Source organism: Poecilia reticulata, chromosome 5 (assembly GCF_904066995.2).
Source record: "Poecilia reticulata chromosome 5, P_reticulata-male-v2, whole genome shotgun sequence".
Lineage (NCBI taxonomy): Eukaryota > Metazoa > Chordata > Actinopteri > Cyprinodontiformes > Poeciliidae > Poecilia > Poecilia reticulata.
Window position 1 is genome coordinate 28,679,034 of NC_088834.1, and position 19,592 is coordinate 28,698,625.

Here is a 19,592-nt window from a genome sequence, read left to right on the forward strand (position 1 = left end):
ATGCTGCTATAGGCTTAAACTACTGGAGAGTAAGGAAAACTAACCACTTTCCTCACTCTTCCTCATTTCATCTCCTGCTCTTCAACCTGCATTATTTGCTGTTATTTCAGCTGTTGCTGAAGTTCCTCGAGACATTAACTGTAAAAATGTTGCTCTAGAAAAAGACTAAATTGAATTTAACACACATCTGTCTTGCATGTGGAACTCATCCAAAGCAAACAAAGAGGGATGTCTCCCTTATTCACAAACGGGAGTAGAAAGAGACGTGGACACTCACATTAGGAAGCAGGATTATAAGAAATGCCTGGTAGCAAGATCTAAAACTTGAGAGACCATACCTGCTGATAAAGCAGCCATTAAGACAAACAGCAAAGACAACACACCACACAGATTTTAATCAAGAATATTCAGTTGTCAGACAGGAAATCTCGCTAAGCTGCTTGAGATCAAACTAAGTTCAGAGTAAGTAAAAATGACCGACAAGGAAGAAGCCAACATAGATAGTTTGTGTACTATTGTTAGCAGTTGTTTTGTTTTCTGTACTTTGGACTCCCCTCCGTGGTCCCGTCTCCTCACTTTCTGACTGGCCACATGTCACATTCAACAGGCTGCGTTCCCGTTCATCCTCATGGGGGAACACCACACACGATGTCAGGCCAAGACGATCCAACATGTTGAATGTTTCTGACTGAGATGGGAGCAGTCATATCTGAGCGTACCAGATCACTCTGAACACAAGTCAGTGGAAGATCTCTTATCTGTAGAGCCATCACTATAATGGGGGGAGTCCTTCAGATTGTCAGATGAGGGAGATCGGGTCAAAAAGTCAGCATAACTATCTAGTTGTGTGAACCAAGCTTAACACACTTCACTCTGACGGTTCAATGCATTGCATTTCCAGCTCTCTGCAGAGGAACTGCAGAGAGCCCTTTAGACAGGGCCCGTGGTGTGTTGGAGCACACACTCAGATCATGTACATGCAGCTGTTCATCAAAAGACAAGCTCTAGAAATACACACATTTCTTTTGTTATATAAGTATTAAGTGTCATTCATTATAATCTTAAAAAGAAGCGGTGCACCAGTTGCAGTTTTCTGGCCGATCGCCGATAACCGATCTTTAAAAAGCCCGACCAGCCGATTCTGATTTTGGCCGATACCAATTTTTTTGTCTGAAATGTTGTTAAATATAGCAAGAAACTCGCTGAGTTGCAACAGTGGGTTGACTATCGTTAACTGCAAATGTGCAGACATGACCTGGTGGGTCAGTATGTCAGTCAAACCTCTCTCACAGGAGAGCAGAAGAGGACAGTGGTTGATTTTCAGACGTTTGCAGAGGTAGATAAGATCGGGGGATAAGATCAGCTCCTCCTATGTTGGGAGCTGATCATCGTTCTCCCAAAATAAAGGAAATCGGCACCAATAAATCAGCTGGTCAATAAATCGGTGCACCCCTTTTAAAAAGGTCATAAATTTCAGTTGATATGACCTGAAGAAACTGTGTGAAATGCTCCCACTGGATGGGTATTAGTTGCAAACTAAATTATAGCCTTTGTGTCCCTGGAAAAGAACAAGAAGTAAATTAGAAGATTAGGAAGGGAAGCTGAAGAGATCATCTCTGTTTTGACACGTAAGTGTGCAGTTTCGTGTTCACGCAGGGAAACGGCATGGAATGGTGCCTGGCTGTGACAGCTAAATTGCACTAAATTCTCCTTTTCTATCTAAACTAGACACATAGAGCACATCATCCCCCAACCCCCAGTTTCCAACTTTCCCAACGTGATTTCCTTTGCCTTTCAGCATTCCATCATTTGCAAAATGGATCTCTTACAAGTTCAGGCAGGTCTGCTGGAAGCTCATAGGATGAGGTGCTGGACAAAAGTTGAAAAAAGAAAAAAAAAGCCTGAAAAGGACACCATTCATTCCAGCAGTGGAGAGCTCACTCATTCAACACACACACACACGCACGCACGCACGCACGCACGCGCACACACACACACACACACACACACACACACACACACACACACACACACACACACACACACACACCACACACCCACACGCACACACATGCACAGAGCTCTTTCTCTGCCACACAGGGCATTAGAATGCCTGCTTTGTTGGGGTAAATCTTCTGGATGTGGGAATCAGGGTAACAGCTTGGCAAGAGGCCAAAGGCCCCCCCCCGTCTCCCCAGACCCCGTCCAAAAAAAACTGAAAAGTATATGAGCGTCCAATCGCTGCACGAGCAAAGACAGGGAGCTAGAGCCTGTTGATTACCAGACAACATTCCAAAATAATGAAATCTAAACAGGAAGGTTCCTTTGATCCTTCTGGAAGAGGTATTAACGTCTGTTGTCGGAGGATGCCTCTTGTGACAGCACGGTCCGAACTCCGGAGACTCACAGGATTGGCCGGTTGATTACGAGAAAGACTGGAAGCTGAGAAAGCAGAGAGGAGCCTGACTGGAAAGTTAATTTACACGAGGACTTTCCCAAAACAATCAAACCAAGTAGTTTGGAATGAAAAGGAGTTGGAAAGGATTTCCAAAAGAATGAAAAACAAACATTCAGGTACTAATTACCTGAACGTTATGGAGTTGCAGAACTGTAACCCAGCATCAGGAGCATGGATTTTTAAAAAGGATTTTAACTTTCAGAGGGCATTCTGGTCTTCCTTCAAACTTTGCCCTCAAAGTTCAACAAATGTCTTGCTTGAAGATGTGCTCTACTTCACACACCTACTGCCTGTTTCAACAACTGAGCTAAAACTTTTTGTGTGTGGAAAAAAAAAATCTATTGTTCTTCTTGAGGTCAGGGGTCAGAAACAGCCTGCAGTGGCCTCTACTAGTTGTGGAGTAAAATCTACGAACAAAACAGGTGAAGGCATCACAGTGATCACACACTGTTTTTATGACACCGGAGTCAGATTACCTCAGTTTGAAGCAGAAAACACCAGCAAGCAGAAAGAGAGGTTTGGTTAGGAGAGCGCTGGTTTTACTTCTATCCAAGGACAGACACCCAAACGGGAGCAGAGAGTCGGTTCAATCAAGAGAGAACAGAAACAATCGCTCTGAAGGAGACAGGATCCTGATAGCTACAAGCTAACAAGACGCCTTCATACTGAAGAGAACAGTATCTAAGCATCTCTCTGTATTTTCTTCTATAACCTTTCACAGCCCACAAAACACAAACTTAAGACATACGCATATTTCAGTGCAGCTCAGGGGAAAAATAGCACCGACTTAACCAATCAAAGTGCTTGGTTATGGCACATAATTCCACCTCAAACAGAAACTCAAAACTACTGATGACACTCTGACACTAAGCTCAGCATCCTGTTTGAAGCCCCACCACGGCATGGTGCTGTTAATCACTTACTAAGTGTCACCTTGGCCTCTTGGTGTCAAAACATGAACAGTAGGATCGTCCAATGACTGGTTTTGATTAAAACAGAACATTTCCTGATGGATCCAGGAGTCAAACTGTTGGACGTGTCTGTTCAAAAGTTTAGAGAAAGTGACGTTAAGCCACCTGGAAAGGTTAGAATGCATTTTCAGGTCATTTTGACATTTAACAGGATAAATGTCACATTGTATTTAGAAAGACTTCCAAAATTACTTATATTGGCATTCATTTTTAATGTAACAAAACCTGAAATGAAAAAAATTAAAAAAAAGCTTTTCAGTGCCATTGAACATATGGATGTTATTGAAATGTGATCTGGGAATTTTAGAGAAACACTAAGCACACAGTACATCCTGGAGGACATGTCCCTGTCCAGTTTCAGACGCATTCGCTTCAGGCTTCTAGCTGCAAAGCGTAGCTCCATGCACTCGGTGGCAGACAGGTTTGACCAGCAGCGCAATGTCGAGCAAAAATCTGCCAAACGACACTAACAAGCATTCCTGGGAGGCACATTAAACCGAGGCATCATCCACTTCACCGACTCCACCAGGTCAGGCTCTTTCAGCTTTCCCTCAAACTGACAGCCGAACGAGAACATCTTCGGGGAGGGCGACCGACAACGGCCAAAGAGCCAAACACTCGGCAGAGTAATGGCCATAAAGACATTAAGAACTTTTTCAGAACCCATAGAAACAAGTGGCAGCAGGATTCAGAGGTCACCGAGCACTGATGGAATGTGACTCCTGAAAAGGAACCAGAGAGGGAGAGGTAGCGAAGGAAGAGGAAGATGAGGGAGACATTAATTACCCACAATTCAACACCCACTCAGAACAAGTATGTGTATGGTGGGGGGGAGGATTTCTAATTAGCAACATTACAGGGTACATATATAATCCCATAAAGGGTCCTAGTCCTTATTGTAGGGGGGAAGCTGCCACACACACACACACACGCGCGCACGCACACACAATGTGGCCATAAGTAAACACAGACATTTCTAATCTTTCCTTTTATCAACAAACAGAGTTTATGCTTCAGTAGCTGTGACAGCCCATGGTGTACAGTTACACAGACACTGGTAATCACCCTCCTGTGCTTTCTGCTCCACACAGATGTTGTGCTGAACCGCAGCAGCTGTTAGCATCACTACGTAACCATTAGACACAACGCCACTCAGCTGACGGCGGTGGCTACATGCTAGTCCCAGAGGCGAAAAGGCTCCATGCAATCTGCCAGGTTTCCTCAGACAGAAGCCTTTTTTAACCCGACTGCCCGGTTAGACAACTGATCAGCTGGAATACATGCAAGATGGGATTGCATGTATTCCAACAATTTTTGTTGCGAATTCTTGCGTTCTAAATTAGCTCAATTTAATTAGGCAGTCACAGGGGACCTGTCGCTGCTACAGTAATACCTGGGCCAACACTGTGTACTTAAGCTAAGGCTCAGCAATGACAAAAACAACAGCTACAAGCTTGACTTGAAGTTTTATGGAGTTGGAGAGAAAGAAGGAGGACCCCGAGATGACGGCTGCTAGCATGGAGACAACCGCTCAAATGTTAACAGAGGAAAATACAATGCACTCTGAATTTGAGAGTGCCACTTTTATAACTTAGAATAGAAAAAAAACAATATTTCAAGTAAAACTGAATGAACAAGTTAGATGCAGGTACAATCAATGCGATGCTGTAGAAAACCAGAGGGTCCATGGTCTTATAGTCCAGACTCTGGGAACTGAAATCATCCTCCATGGCTGCACTGTACATTGCTGGAGCACCAGTGTGCAATAGAAATAGAAATAGCTGTTGTGTAAGATATTTAAAGGGTTGTGAACTTGCACTATAGCATGGCAGTATATTTAGCCAGTCAGAGTCTCAGGACAGCAGAACTTTAAACACAAATGACATCGCTCAAAATGCTAAGGGTAAAAAGAGCTAGTTTTTTTTTTTTTTTGTAGAATAAACTCAAAACTTGACCTGTCCTAAAGAAATTATTGGTAATTTATGGGACCATTATTGGAAAAAGACCAAACTCAGAATATTAGAAATATGTTCAGTGTCTGTATTATTGTTCATTTAGGTTTGCTATGGTGACACAAAGATGCGAAATAGCCTTTAGTACCAGAACTGATTGATATTTGGGTCACCGAACAACAAAGCTTTGAGTGTGAGAATGCTTAAAATGTTGCTTCAATCCCTTCAGTCCCTCTTCCTGAAGCGGCACTGAAAACACTGCTGCTTCACAGCAGGAACGGCACCAGAATGAGAGGCGCACCAGAGGAACAGTCCTCATGCACAACGGTCCACAGCTTCAAGTTACAGCTCTAAAGTCACATCAGAGGAGTTAAAACAGTATTAAAGCAATAGTTTTTGAGCTGCTCAGCCTGACATTTGACCCCTGGGCAGAGATGTATAAAAACATGAGGTTAGTATTCAAGGATCCAAAACCAATCACTTGGAGGATATTAATGATGAACAAATGATCCAATAGTGCATTAGTGAGGTATTAGTTTCTGCACATGAGAACACATGGGAGGTTTACAGTGCAGAGTATAGTTAGGAGCTCCGGATAAACTTTTTACACCCCCCATGTGTAAAGGTATTAGCAGGCGTTGCCATGCCAACGCTGAGCTGGTGCGGCTGCAGCATCAGTCAATCTGTTGGAGCTGGACAGGCGCTGCTGGCTGGCTGACAACTACTTATTTATAGAGCCATGCTAAACAACTGCTGCTCATCTGAACGGCAACCGTTTTTACCCAGCTGATGAAGAGGAGGGGGAGGAGGAAGTGGAAAACAGCCATCCTGGGATCTGTTCAGAAAACACGACTAAAACACAAGGAGAACCAAGTATCAAAAATGGCGCTGTCATGCCAGTGAGCTGCTCCTTCAGAGGTTTGAGGAGAGCCGCTCACCTCCGAGTGGGTAGGAAGTTCCCACAGCACTTAAACTTTATGGTCCTAAAGCGATCGCGCTGGTGTGGCCAGCTGGGCCCGGACTCCTGACAGAACAGATCCACAGGACTTGTGGTCCGTCTCTGTCTTCTGACCGACCACCAGAGTTCATATGTTTCCTCCCTCTGCAGCATCTTTACTCCCTGCTTACGTCCTGGATTATTCAGACCAGAACGGGGCAAAAGGCAGGTACTTTTGAAGAAGTTTGGCTGCAGCATTTTGTTGTTATCGCTGCTCTTTGGATTAACATTATTTTAAGAAAGAAATACAATAATACGGTTGAAAAATTATTAAAATTTGATTTAAGTTTTATAGTATCCTGTTTGAAATATTTCTTCTATTTGAGGTAATGAGACGAGATGAAAAGTATATAACATTTTTCATTCATATTCAACCCAAATGCTTCCAGCTTTACTCTCCTCTGGCACCGCCTCTATCTCCTCTCCGCCATCAGATCTGCACAATGCTGCACCTGTTTAGTCTACGTCTACTGGGCTGAGCAGGCAGCCCGGTGATTAGCTTGAGCATTGCTGCCTCCTAGCGACTGGAGGCTTCCTTATCGTTGAAACAAACACAATGAAGATACTAAAAAGTCCCTGTGCCTCTAGCAGGGGATTACCTTAGCGCCCAAGGCAGACGTGCTCCAATATTTCAATAATACTGGTATAATCAAAGCAAAGAATATCAGGTGAAGCTCAATAGAAAGCTTAATCATGGTGGAGGGGTCAGTGGAGTCATGCCAACATGAAATTATGAGATCGTAGTTTAACGAAAATCAGATTTACAACTCTGGAACAGGCAAAATTTATGGCAAAGCTGTAACTGGTATAAAAAAAATGAATAACTCGTACGCATCAGGAAGGTTCGAACTGAAATTATGTCAAAGTTTGTGTCGCTATGATATGATGTTAAAAAAAAGTTTGGTTGAGATTTTTTTCTCACTCACAATATAGCATCCTATTTCCAATTTGGGCCGATTTGCTAGAAAACTGCAAGTCACTCATAGATGTAACACTCATAGATGTGAGTGTTACATTTTCTGAATTCAGACATGAATTCCTACGTTTTGATATAAAATATGTGAAGAGCCAATAAAAATTGAGCACGTGAGCAGAAGCTGTTTGGGGAGGAGCATAATTTTCAAAAAAGTTTGAGTTGTACACTGTAGTAGTTCCAGACACCTATCCTTGAAATCCATCATAAAGATAAATGATGAGCCAGAAGTGACCAAAGAGTTGAAGAAGGATTTTTATATTTAAACGTTTGTGAAGCCCTACTAGCTGCTACCTCATTTGAGAGGCCTGGGCTGTACGATTAAAGAGCCAAATACTTCACCCCGAACCACAGGAAGGGCCTGTAGGGTTCTCCTCCAAGGCTCAGTAAGTGGCGACTGCTCCAGCCAGACCTGGCAGAGAGCATAGACAAGTGCGGACAGCATATGTCCAAGCTCCCTGGTCAAAAGATCAAAGGCCTACAGAGACGCATCAGCCAGACCTTTGTGGTCAAGTGGAACAAATTCCAAAGAGGAGGACAAGGCCAGCATCAGATGGGAGAGGGATTTCCCAATCTGTCCATTGCAGGCCACGGAGTCGCATGGCAGAGAAGGTCATTCGTAATACAATGCTAGGGCCATGGACAACAGGCATTAGGCCGCAAAGCCTCATCCGGAGGGATAAGAAGCGAGGTAATGCCTGGTTCCACAGCTGGCATCTGCCCCAAGCCAACTGTGGGCAACTCCTGCATGGCCGACAGGGCCCCGTCATCCGTCATCAAATGTGAAAAAGCCTTGGTGTCCGACCAACAGGCATGCTGTTCCTGTATGTACTCCTCTGAGGGAGGATCCACAAAAGCAGAGTCAGACTTACTGTGCAGAAAGAAGGAGTTAGAAACTGCAGACTGATCCCACCAAACATCTAGCTGCAAAAGAGCCAGACCCATTCTGATTGTGGCTGTAACCGACCCCCAAGCATCCTCCTTGGGGGGATTGAAGTCAGAACCAGAGGCCCTGGAGTTCAACTCCAGAAGGTGCTCAAAAAAATCGGTACCAGAGTCTGCCACTGAAACGGCATCGTCACCGTTGACCGATGCTCCATCCTGCTCAGAAAGGAGAGCCAGGGTGCAACCACTGTCAGCCTGAAAGGACTGGAGGAGGGCCTTCACTGGGGCAACTTAATAGTGAGATGATCCACTCTTATGGACAACTTCCCTATATTGATTCGTCTGGCCCGCTTTGCCGGGACCGAAGGTGCAGCTCCAGCAGGCTGCTTTCCACACGTTGTCTGTTCTGGTGGCAACTGGCTTTGCAGTGCAGCTCCCACTCAGTCACAAGGCTACTAGCAACAAGCAGATAAGATAACGGTTGTAAATACAGATGCCACTAGCTTCGCATAACCACACCTGCAGTCAATACATCTGCGTGTGAGAAGAATAAAAGGGACTGAGGGCCAAGGATCATATGACTACACAGAGTCACAGGGGTCACCGACAGGTCACAGGTGACTTTGTTGTGATTAACACTCGACCTACACATGTACAAGAACGATCATTCAGTGCTTGAAGCACCCGCTTCTGAAGTAGAACTGTGGTTAGATGTTTGGGAAAACTGGGTCTTCACATAGATCCAGTCCTAAGTTCTGTGACAGACAAGCACATCGGATTTTTTCTCGGATTGCATTTGCACCAGAAATAGAGATTCTGACAGCAACTATCACTAAACTTGAAACTTTGGCTTTCAGTTTTCGTTCTGAATGTGGTCAAATACACCTTTTCTTCAATGGCAATTGTTAAAAATTGTCAGTACATTAAACAAGAAGAAAATATAGGAATAAATAGGACTGGTCTTTGAAGTCAAATGCTCTTCTGATCCCCCAGTGGCCCCAGTAGGCGGGTTGGCACTTATCCTGGGGCAAATTGACTAAACACAACCTCTGACACTGGTTTGCTGTGTCCCACCAGCTCTGGTTCTGCCCACAGGAGATCTTAGAATAGTTGTGGCCACAGCTGTATGGTTCTAGCCTTGTTGGACCAAATGTGTTTCCAGATTGTAGGACATCTTGTGCCCATGCAGCGTGGGATTAAAGAAGACTTGAAAGACTAGCTGGCTGGTGCCGGCCGTCAGTTTCCTGCTTTTAGCGGCGGTTCAGTTGGTAGGACACTCATCCACATCCGAGTTAATGTCACTATTTCAAAAAAACTGTCTACAGAGCAAACTCTGGTAGATGTTTAAATATTTTTGACATTTTTTTACTTAACAAAACTAGAAAGATTATGTCAGACAAGGCCTGAAGGCAAACTTTAGTCCAGCCAGAGTGGAAAGCTTTCTGATCAAACAAGAAACTAAAGTCTGAGAACTTTTCTGGACCTTCAAGCTCATGAAAACGGTGCAGTGATGGGATGGGAGTGGAAGAATGAGTGTGTCTGAATGTGTGTGCATCCACACATACACACCCACTTATCCTGGTGCATATTTAGGCTTTCATGAGGCAATGTCCTCACAGGCAAATTATAGCCTGTGTTTTCACATGGTCATTATGGGAAGCAGAACTATGCACACATTATCAGAATAAAGCCAGAGGTTTTTCACAAAGTACAAGGAGAAAGCTCAGATGCATTTTTTTATTTTATTGCTTCCCTTTTCCATCTGTGCAGAGAATAACAGTATTGTATTACTTTTGGTATCGGTATACCAAAGGTTTTCACTTTTTCCAGGCATTTCACACAACGAAAGCTAACAGGCACTTTGAGTCGGTGAGAAGAAAAATTCTCCCTTTTGGAAATGGGACAAGAAAATGTCTGGGAGTGTGGGACAGTGGCCAGGCACCCTGATGGACTTAAGGCCCTTCCACAATTCACCCGAAGATGAACAGTTGACTCATAGTCAATCATATTCACACCCACGGCACAGATCACCCGGGAACACGCCTCGTGCTTCAGTATACGTCACACCCAAAGCATCAGGAAGCGGCCGCAGAGAGAGAGCCACACCTTTCTGCAGACAACAGCACATTTTCCATCCAGGAGTTTTTTTTGTCCTTTGACATTCTTTTAAGTACAAATGTAATGTACATGATGAACACTCAAAAGTATTCATGTCGTCTCCAGAAACAATAACTACCGAGTGGAAGCGGACTAATTGAAGTGAAAGATCGACAAAGCTGTCCAATGGCATTTCTGCATAAAACATATCGGCAAACTTCAGACCGATCAAACAAGTCATCGGACAGAGCTCTGTCCAAATACTTCACCCAGTGACTAAGGAGAGGAATGACGCCTCCCTACGAACATAATGAAATAACTTTAGCTACATGACTACGTTAAGAAGAGACGATTTCGACATCTTGGATGAAGTCTGGGAGAGCCTTAGTGTGGAACTGGTAGAAAGAAAGCAAAGACAGAGAGAAAACCCGAACAATAGAAAGCGGTGGGTGTGTACGAACCATGTGTGGTGCTTGAAAGGTTTTAAATTCAGAGTTTGATCTTGTGTGAAGCACAGAGAAAAACTGGAGAATCTCTCTGGTGTCAGTTCATTTTGGGTTAGCTAAAAGCATTCCAGGTTGCCTCTTGGCCATTTTGATAGGGAAAAACTGCTAATCATTGTTCAGCAGAGGTTTGGTGTGGCCTAGTCAAAGGAATCCTTTGAAGATGCTGTGGTACGACCTAAAGGAACTTATTTCCAGTTGATGTCACAACCAGTTCCTCTCACCCAGCCAGGTTGCTGTAGTTAACTCTCTCCTCTTAGACATCACAGTTTGAAAACATTATTATTCCAGTCATCTTTATTTCAACTTGAAAATGACATTTGACAAAAAGTAAAAACGCTGAATCTGCAAGGTGGTGAATAATTGCCCCCAGTAATATGTAGTATAGATTTCCACTCAGCATATGAATGCCCTGAGCTCATGGTGCGGTTCAGGAATGTAAAGCCACGCATTCTGTCTTTCACCTGCAGAAGCTCGGAGCTCTAATCCTCTTTTCCCTCACAACACCGGCCTCTTTCTGACAAACAGCCAGTCAGCTGCTGCTGCAAACATACGACCGGACCAAAGCTCCTTTCCGCCCTTCAGTCCCGATGAAGTGATTTTAACACTACGGAGATAGCGACATGCTCTGGTGAAAAGCCTGGCCGAGCTTACACACACTCACACAAGACGCATACTCATGTAGACGTAAATAAAGGCTCCTTTCTGTGTCTGCCAGGGCAATAACAAGGGCAGTGCAGGGAGTGAAGGGTAAATGTTAGTCTGGCTTTGCTGTGTTGTCTGCTCCTCTCTGAAGGCTGTGTGTAAAAACCCACCGGAGCACAAAGAGTCCCTTTGTGGTCCGGTCAACTTAATGCTGCTTTTCCATAGTGTTGCTTTCATAAAACATCAGGGGTGTGTTGCTTATGGAAGCAGGTTTGTTTCTGAACATGCAGAGGCGATACAAGAGAGCCGAAAAAGTATACGAAGGAGCTCAGCTGGAGTTCTTTTAACCGGGCGGCAAAGACGAATAAAAAACTAACGAGATTCTAGAATAAACACTTCAATCATAAAAATAATTACCTCCAAACAACATGATCCAGGATCAAAGTGGTATAATACACAGATCATAGCATGACAAGCACAGACTAAAGTCAGTGTATGAGTAGGAGGGTAGAGTCAAACAATTTAGGAATAAATCGCTCTAAAAGGAAGTCATAGATGTCAACCTGCTGTGTCAGTTTTGTAGGAAATAACAGACTCATACAATCAGAGTACTTCTTTATTTTTTTAAGCAAGGCCTCACTTCCACCCCCTAAAAACAAAGTTTAAAACAACATAGTGATGATGAGGAAGAAAGTGTCAAGAGTATTTCAGGGTAAAAGCTGCTACAAATTCTTCTCCTCCCTGTTTGGTGCCTGAGGCTGACAGAGGAGCAGATTCAGAAAGCTCACGATCCAAACATATCGCACTTCTCACAATACGATAAGTTTGAGCCAAAATACATTTACAGTATTGGCATAAAAGTTAATACAAAAGTGTACAACATGATAATAGCTTTAACCTATTAAAGCTATTATTATTTCATAACTAGCTTAACTTATTAAGTTATTTATGAAATATTACTTTTAGTGCTGCTAGATCTCTTGTAAGTATTTTTGAACACTTCAAAATACCAAATATCTTTATATGCATTAATACACACAGTGGAAACCATCCCAGCACTACTACAGAAGAAAACATCTACAGTCTCGATTATCTGTGTCGTTCTTTGGGGTTCAGCCAATCAGCACTGAGGAGAATGAATGGTGCTCCCAGATTGGTTGCTTTACGAAGGCTAACCATTGGCACGTCAAGCAGAATTGTGTATTTCCACTCTCCAAGTTGGTTTATCTTTTAAATATTTTAAAGATTTATAAAACACACACACACACAAAAAAAAACCCTCAACAAATAGGCAAATTTTCTGTGAATAATTTGGAATTACGTTCCTGAAAAAAATCCTCAAACTGGCAGTGGTCCTCTGAAGGACTATTTAACATAGTTACAGTGACAAAGATGAATCAGGGGTGGAGTGGAGTTTTTGGAAACCTCCAAGCGGACCTTCCTCTGGCTTATACAGACGATGGAAACCGCTGGGCTCATTCGGACCGTCAGAGCAGCTGAAACTTTTCCCAGATTTGTGCCTTGAAACAATCCTGTCTGAAGTCTACAGACGATTCCTGTGACTTTTTATGTTCTGGCCTCATATAGACACATGTTAGCCTTTCAATAACCTGTCCAATCAGCTGGATTCACAACAGGTGGAAACTTTAAAAACGATCAGTTTCTACAGTTTAAAACAACAACAAAGTTTAAAACAACATAGTGAGGATGAGGAGGAAGAAAGTGTCAGAGTAAAGGGTTAAAATTGGGCTAAAATTGAACCCGAGCTCAATTTTAACCTTAACCCTTGTGTGTGCGAGGACTGACGCAAACGTAGAGGACAAATGATACAAGTTTTATGTGTGTGGGGTCGGTTGGACCTCATTTCTACATACAATGGCAGATACTGTGAATACTTCTGCAGATGGGATTTTTAAAAAGATTCTTATTATATTTGTAAAAAACAAACAAACAAAAATGTACGTGTTCACTTTGTTTTTATGTGTTGTTGTGTGGGGAGTTTTGAGTGAGAAGAATGAGGCTGGAACATAAGACGAGAATACTTCCCCACAGGGGAGAATGAAACGATGACGACCGTGGATTTCTGGCAGATGTATTTGGGACATAATCAGGAGATCGGAGGTTTGACTTACAACCGTTGTGGAGCAATCGAAACGCATCAGTGGATCCATTTGATGTGGACCCCCCACCCCCACCGGCAGGACAACGGAGGCTGCCAGAGTTTGATAGTAACTACCTGCATTTACTCAATTACATTTACTTGAGAAACATTTTTGAAATTTTTACTATGCTGTACTATGTACTTTTACTTGAGTAATTTTAATCATGAAGTATCGCTGCTCTTTCTTGAGTAAAATGTTGAATGAAGAACAAACATGTTGTAACTAAAAATTCACCAGACACAGACACACTCATGCAGTTTCTGTTAAAGTTTCATAAATTAGTTTTATTGAAAAAAAAAAACTGATTTGGAAAAACTTATTTCACCTGATTTTGTTATTTTTGTCCTTAAAACACCCAAATTTCCACTTAACTATATTTTGGTCCATCTGATTATGCAGTGTTTAAATGTACTACTACTTTATTCTTTTCTTTGAGTAAAAATATGTAAGCAGTGCTCCTCTTAGGTACTCTGCCCACATCTGGTGCGTGCCGAGGTTGCTTTAATTAAACTGTGGTGAGCATTTCTCTGCACTATCTTTTCAAGTTTCAAAGGAAGAACAACTACATTAAGAGACAGCGGACTCTCCCTGCCCCCATTGGCTGCTTGCTGGTTCAGTTAGTGACGCATCAGGTGGTTCGTTACGCCAGGTGGGGGTAGAGTACACTTCTGGGACAGGCGCCAATGCACTTGTGAATAAATTTGGATTTTTGCGTACCGCTGCGCCTTTAGATGAAATCCGAGCTTCGCACAATTTCTAACAACTCCTATTTTCAAAAGAGGATCAGTCTCTCTGTTTATTCAGGCAAATTAATGTTTAGCTGCCATCTGGTTAAGCACAGGTGCAGCAACTACAAAGGGGAATGTTTTCCTATTGCCTGCAGCAACATGTTAACCGTCAGCAAGCTGAAGGCTCAGAACCTCACTTTTATCCAGAGAAAGGAAAATAAAGCATGTGAGCAGCAAGAAGAAGAACATCCCTGTTCTTTTCTGCCCTTGTTGTGTCTCAAAAAATTTTCATTAAAAAAGTCTCTCCTTTTTTTTGACCAGAGAGGAGAGCTGGCCTATCACAATAGGATTGAAACAGAAGAAATAATCTATTGTAGATTGTAGATCCTGAACAACCCAGTCAGAAAAACAAGGGCATCAAGGACCAATAACATTTTGTTCATAGAATGCATCAAAGTTCCTAGAAAGACGGCCTGGAGGCATGTGAATCAGTCCATCTCTACTAGATAACCATCTCAAGTTCTCAGCCTGAAGAATCACGGTCAACTTTCATCCAAACTTATCTTCTACTGAATAGTTTTGCATGAAACATGGGATAAATAAAAACAGTGTGTTTGGTTTAGCAATCCTGAAAGCAAAATGGAAATTGTGACGTGGAACATCAGAAATCAGAGATCTTACTTCGTTTTCCTGAAATGACAAACCCACAGCATCATGATGTGGGGCTGCTTGGTCTTTATGACAGAATTAGGCCTGCCACAATAAGCATTAAACCAATTAATCGCATTAGAAATTAAAACAAGCTCAATAATTTCCATTTGCATGATTTATCTTTTTTCTCCATCAAAACCTGGATGATAAAAGTCTTCAGTCTGGTGTTTTGGTCTCAACTGCCCATTTTTTGAAGGACAATATTGTTTACAGAGACGACATAATTTATTGTATTTGTTGTTTTGTTTATTTATTTGGGATATTTCAAATTTCTTGAAGTTCCAGTAGTAAAATGTTCAACAGAATTTAAAATTATAAATGTAAGAACATGTTCTTGCATCATTCTGCCGTTACCATTATGTGACTTGAAAATGGTCTCAAAACAATAATATCATTGCTTATCGCAATAACGTCTGGGACAATTTATCGTCCAGCTAAATTTGTTATAGTGACAGGCCTAGACAGAATACCTACAAACTGAAAAGCGTGCGTGAAGCTCCAGTCACAGAACCCAGCCACACCCTGACCCTTCCAGAGACTAACAACAAACATCACTGTTTGCTCCTGTCTGCAGAGAATCAGTTTTTTTCACGTCTGTCTCCCAGTTCAGACCAAGACACACAGAGCATCACCAGCACAGCTACTAGCTCTGATGCAAAGGTAATCTGGAACTGCAGTACTTCATAAACCTATAATATTATTCCCCAGAAGCTTTGTTTGACTATATGTAAAACAGCTGTAGCATCTTTGTGCTCCATTTTAAATGTGTTGGCATCCAGTAGGTATAAAACGTAGATTTGCTGTTGCAAAAACAAGTTCTCTTCCCACTGAGCTACACGTTACATCTCAGGACAAATAAGGGTTCAAAAACATCACTATTCATATTCTCTAAGTTCACTACTTATTATTTCAATTCTTTTCTTTTTCTCCTTTACAAGTAGGCAGTATAGAAGCCACCACTTTATCGCCCTCTGTGGCGTTTTACTGGACTGAAGTGTATTCAGCTGAGCTAATAGTGAGGACGTGAACGCTCGCTTGTCTGCAATTCCCAAGTAGCTTTCATATGCAGACACAGACACAGAGAGGTACGGCGAGACTTTAAGAAGCAGGGTGAGGACTTCTGTCCTCTGAGGCAGAGCTGCTGCTTCTCCACACTGAAAAAAGTCAGATGAGTTGGTTCAACCCACCACAATTAGAGATCCTGAGTTTCTTTTAGAAATTCAGGGCAGAGGAAGGGTTTCCCCTTTCATTGTGTGTTCACCACTTCATATGATGTCATTTTTTGGTTTTCTGTGTTCCCGTTTATTTAATTTCATCGGCTGCAGTAGACAGCAGGTGATCCTGAAATCTAACTGCGGTCTTGGACTTTGGTGTTCTCGGTCAGAGGCATATTGCCGCTGTGTGATGCCAACTTACAAACCAGAATTGTTGAGAACTAAATCTTCACCAGCACAAACAGAGGGCATGCACAACGGAGCATGAGAAGGGTATTGTTGGCTCATTGCTGTGACATTTGAATAGCATTTGAGCTAATTCAGCCGGAGTAGCGCAAATGTAAATAACCCACAGCATCTCTAGAGGAGCTGGGACTTAGTGGGAAGAGCGGTCATCTTAAAACTTGAAAGGTGTGAGTTCAACTCCACAACACGTGTGCTCATGTACCGCTAGGCAAGACAAAAACACAAGTTTCAGTACCGGCCAAAATCTGAATCAGCAGGTCAGGTTTTTTAAAGAGCTTAATCGGCGATCGGCCAGAAAACTGCAATTGGTGCATTAGGTTGTCATTATGAGCAGAATAACACTATAGAAGCTCATTTATAAGCTATATGTCTCAGACTTGTGATGGTCATGTCAAATGTCCAAAAAAAACTAAAAGCAAAACACAAACCAGAGGAGTTTTGTCTTATACTGGTGTATTAGACACGTAGCAAGGCGATGCTAATTTAATAAAGCCACTTTTTTTTTTCACCATGGTGAGGAGGGGATAAAACAATGACTCTCTCAGACATGCTTTCATCAAAGAGCCAGGAAAGTGAAGGTCAGACAGCAACTGAGATACTGGACTCTACAAAGGTCGTCAATGAAATGTTTTCTCTGACACGGAATCGAGGACACACACCGTCGTCTCTCAGATGGTTGCTTTTGTGGAAGTTATGTGAAGTTCAGCCGTTGCTGGTGCAGTTCAGACACAGAAAGGCAGTCCCAAAAGGATCAACGGTGCAGAGAGCTAAACGACATGATTTGATTACATTGTTCTGCTTGCTGTGAGCGTAGCGGCTGTCTAGCTCCGTGAAGAGTCACCTTGTCTCAATGTGCATCCAGAGATAAGCAAGGTCGATCGCTCCGGGCTTTTCACGTATCTCATTTGGGTAATGTTCTGATGTAATGTTGGGAGGGAGGGAATAAAGAGAAACAGTCAATGTAAAAAAAGACAACAAAAAAAAAACATTTAAAACCATTTCAGACAATGACTCAGGCTGAAACTCATAAATGAAGCAATAAATCTTTGACTTTTACTGTCAAATAAGTTTAACCTTGTAGAAAATATGCTTTCATCCTTTTCAAAATGCTACGTTGTAGAAGAATCTTACATCCCCCGTCCCATGCAGACTTCACATTGATCTCATGATAAATCCTCAAAGCGTTGTTTGTAGGAGACGGTCCGTGTTTTGTCTGCGTCAGGTGGAGCGTGGTCACCTCACAGAGCAGCCAACGGCTTTCTCACACACATCTAATTTCCAGGCACTACCTAGTCTACAGTTCAAGTCTACAACCATCGTTAAGGAAAGCAACCAATCCGATGCCATTGTAAAACTCACACTACAAACTGCTGCACTTTGACACCAGACTGGTGATAGTGGTATAAAGTGATGAAGGGAGATAACCGGTTTAAACTTGTCGACAGAAATTCAACATACAGTAGGAGGAGGATTAAACATTTACCAGAGGAGACCTTAAGGTTGCCGTGAGATGGTGCCATAGCAACGTTTTGGGGGTGAGAGGAAACAAATCAGTTCTTTTTGTTAACATAGACCAACTCAGAACCAGATCAGACATGGTACAAAAACCACTCCAAGTGCTTTTGCACAGCAAAACACACCCACTGGTGCACACAAACAATCGCACACCAATTCACCAACATGCAAATCCACACTAGTAATTAGTTATACTTCCTTTAGTTTCTTTTTTAAGCAATCCTGTTGTTTTCCTGGATCTCTCATCTCAGCTTTGCCTTTTTTTGCGATCAGTTATTTTGATTTTTATTGTTGATTTACATCCACAAAAGTATGTGCAACACATCTCAATTTGTATAAGTCAAATAAAAACTAGAAACATAAAATTATTGGTGTGTGGCCCCTTAACACGCCCCTTAAGAGCTCAAAATAATAGCTGTAAGGGATGTGGATAGTTGAAAAGATGAAATTATAACCAACAGTCTCAAATTTAGGAGATTACACAAAGTTGTGTTGCAGTTTTTCTTCCAACCAGTTTTGCCTTTTGAAAGTTATTTTATATACCCAGTTATTGCAATTTCATACTCTCTACCCTCACAACTGGATTACTTCAAAATTAAAGGGGACACTACATGAAAAACAATCCACTTTTTTTTTTACCCCTTTAGTAATTTGAGTGCAAAAAATAGAAATTTATTTCTCCAGCTCGTCTCCACTACGACAAGCTTCTCAATAGAATTGAAGAGACAAAAATTATAAATCACTGACTTGAAGTAAATGGTAGACAACATTAGCATTGACTCAAAATAATGAGGCGACCGACAGCTATCCAGCGCCAAACTCCCCTAGGATCTGTCTGGGTACATCGCTGAAAAATAAACGCCATAGCCTTCAAATTGGGGAAGGATGAACCCTGAGCATAGACAAATCAGGCTGGTCAGAAACACGGTCGTTCATGCAACTACCAAATGCGACCGCAGTCAGACCTCTGTGTGAACGGTTTACGACCCCGAAGCGACCCGCATGCGTAGAAGAAGAACGTTCATTCAGCAATGGGAGCCGACAGAATTGTGAGAAGATCATAACGAGACGAGAGAAGCTAAGACGAGAAAGAACAGCGAATAGCAACGCGCTGCAGTGGAGCACTGACTGTAACTGCTGTACAGAAAACCTGGAATCTGAACCAGGAGTGGTGGGAGTGTGATGCGATGCACTTCACTGACAGACTGCTTCCATAAGGTCATAATAATCATTTTCATTTGCTTGCATCCAGATTTACTCTGTCTGGCTTCTTGTGCTGCAGAATTACGACACATGCCTCAACGTCAGTGACTTAAAAGTCGGATAAAATGCGACATGATCATTCAGGCAGCAGACTCTTTGAAAACAATCGGATATGCATCTGATTTAATTCCACATACACAAGTGGCATAGATTGGGTTTTATTTTTTGGGGGCTGGGGGCGAAAGGTGAAAAGATCAGCTTGCCGTGAAAAAACGTTGGATATGGGGCGCATTTGCCTGCTGTGGGAACGCAGCCACATATTATATTGAAAT

The 19,592-nt window shown here is 42.5% G+C and overlaps 1 protein-coding gene across 4 annotated transcripts in view; it reads right to left on the reverse strand.

Annotated features, from left to right (window-relative positions):
* The window catches only part of plxnb1b (plexin b1b), a 72,955-nt gene that overhangs the window by 32,083 nt on the left and 21,280 nt on the right, over positions 1-19,592 (reverse strand). The window lies entirely within an intron of this gene.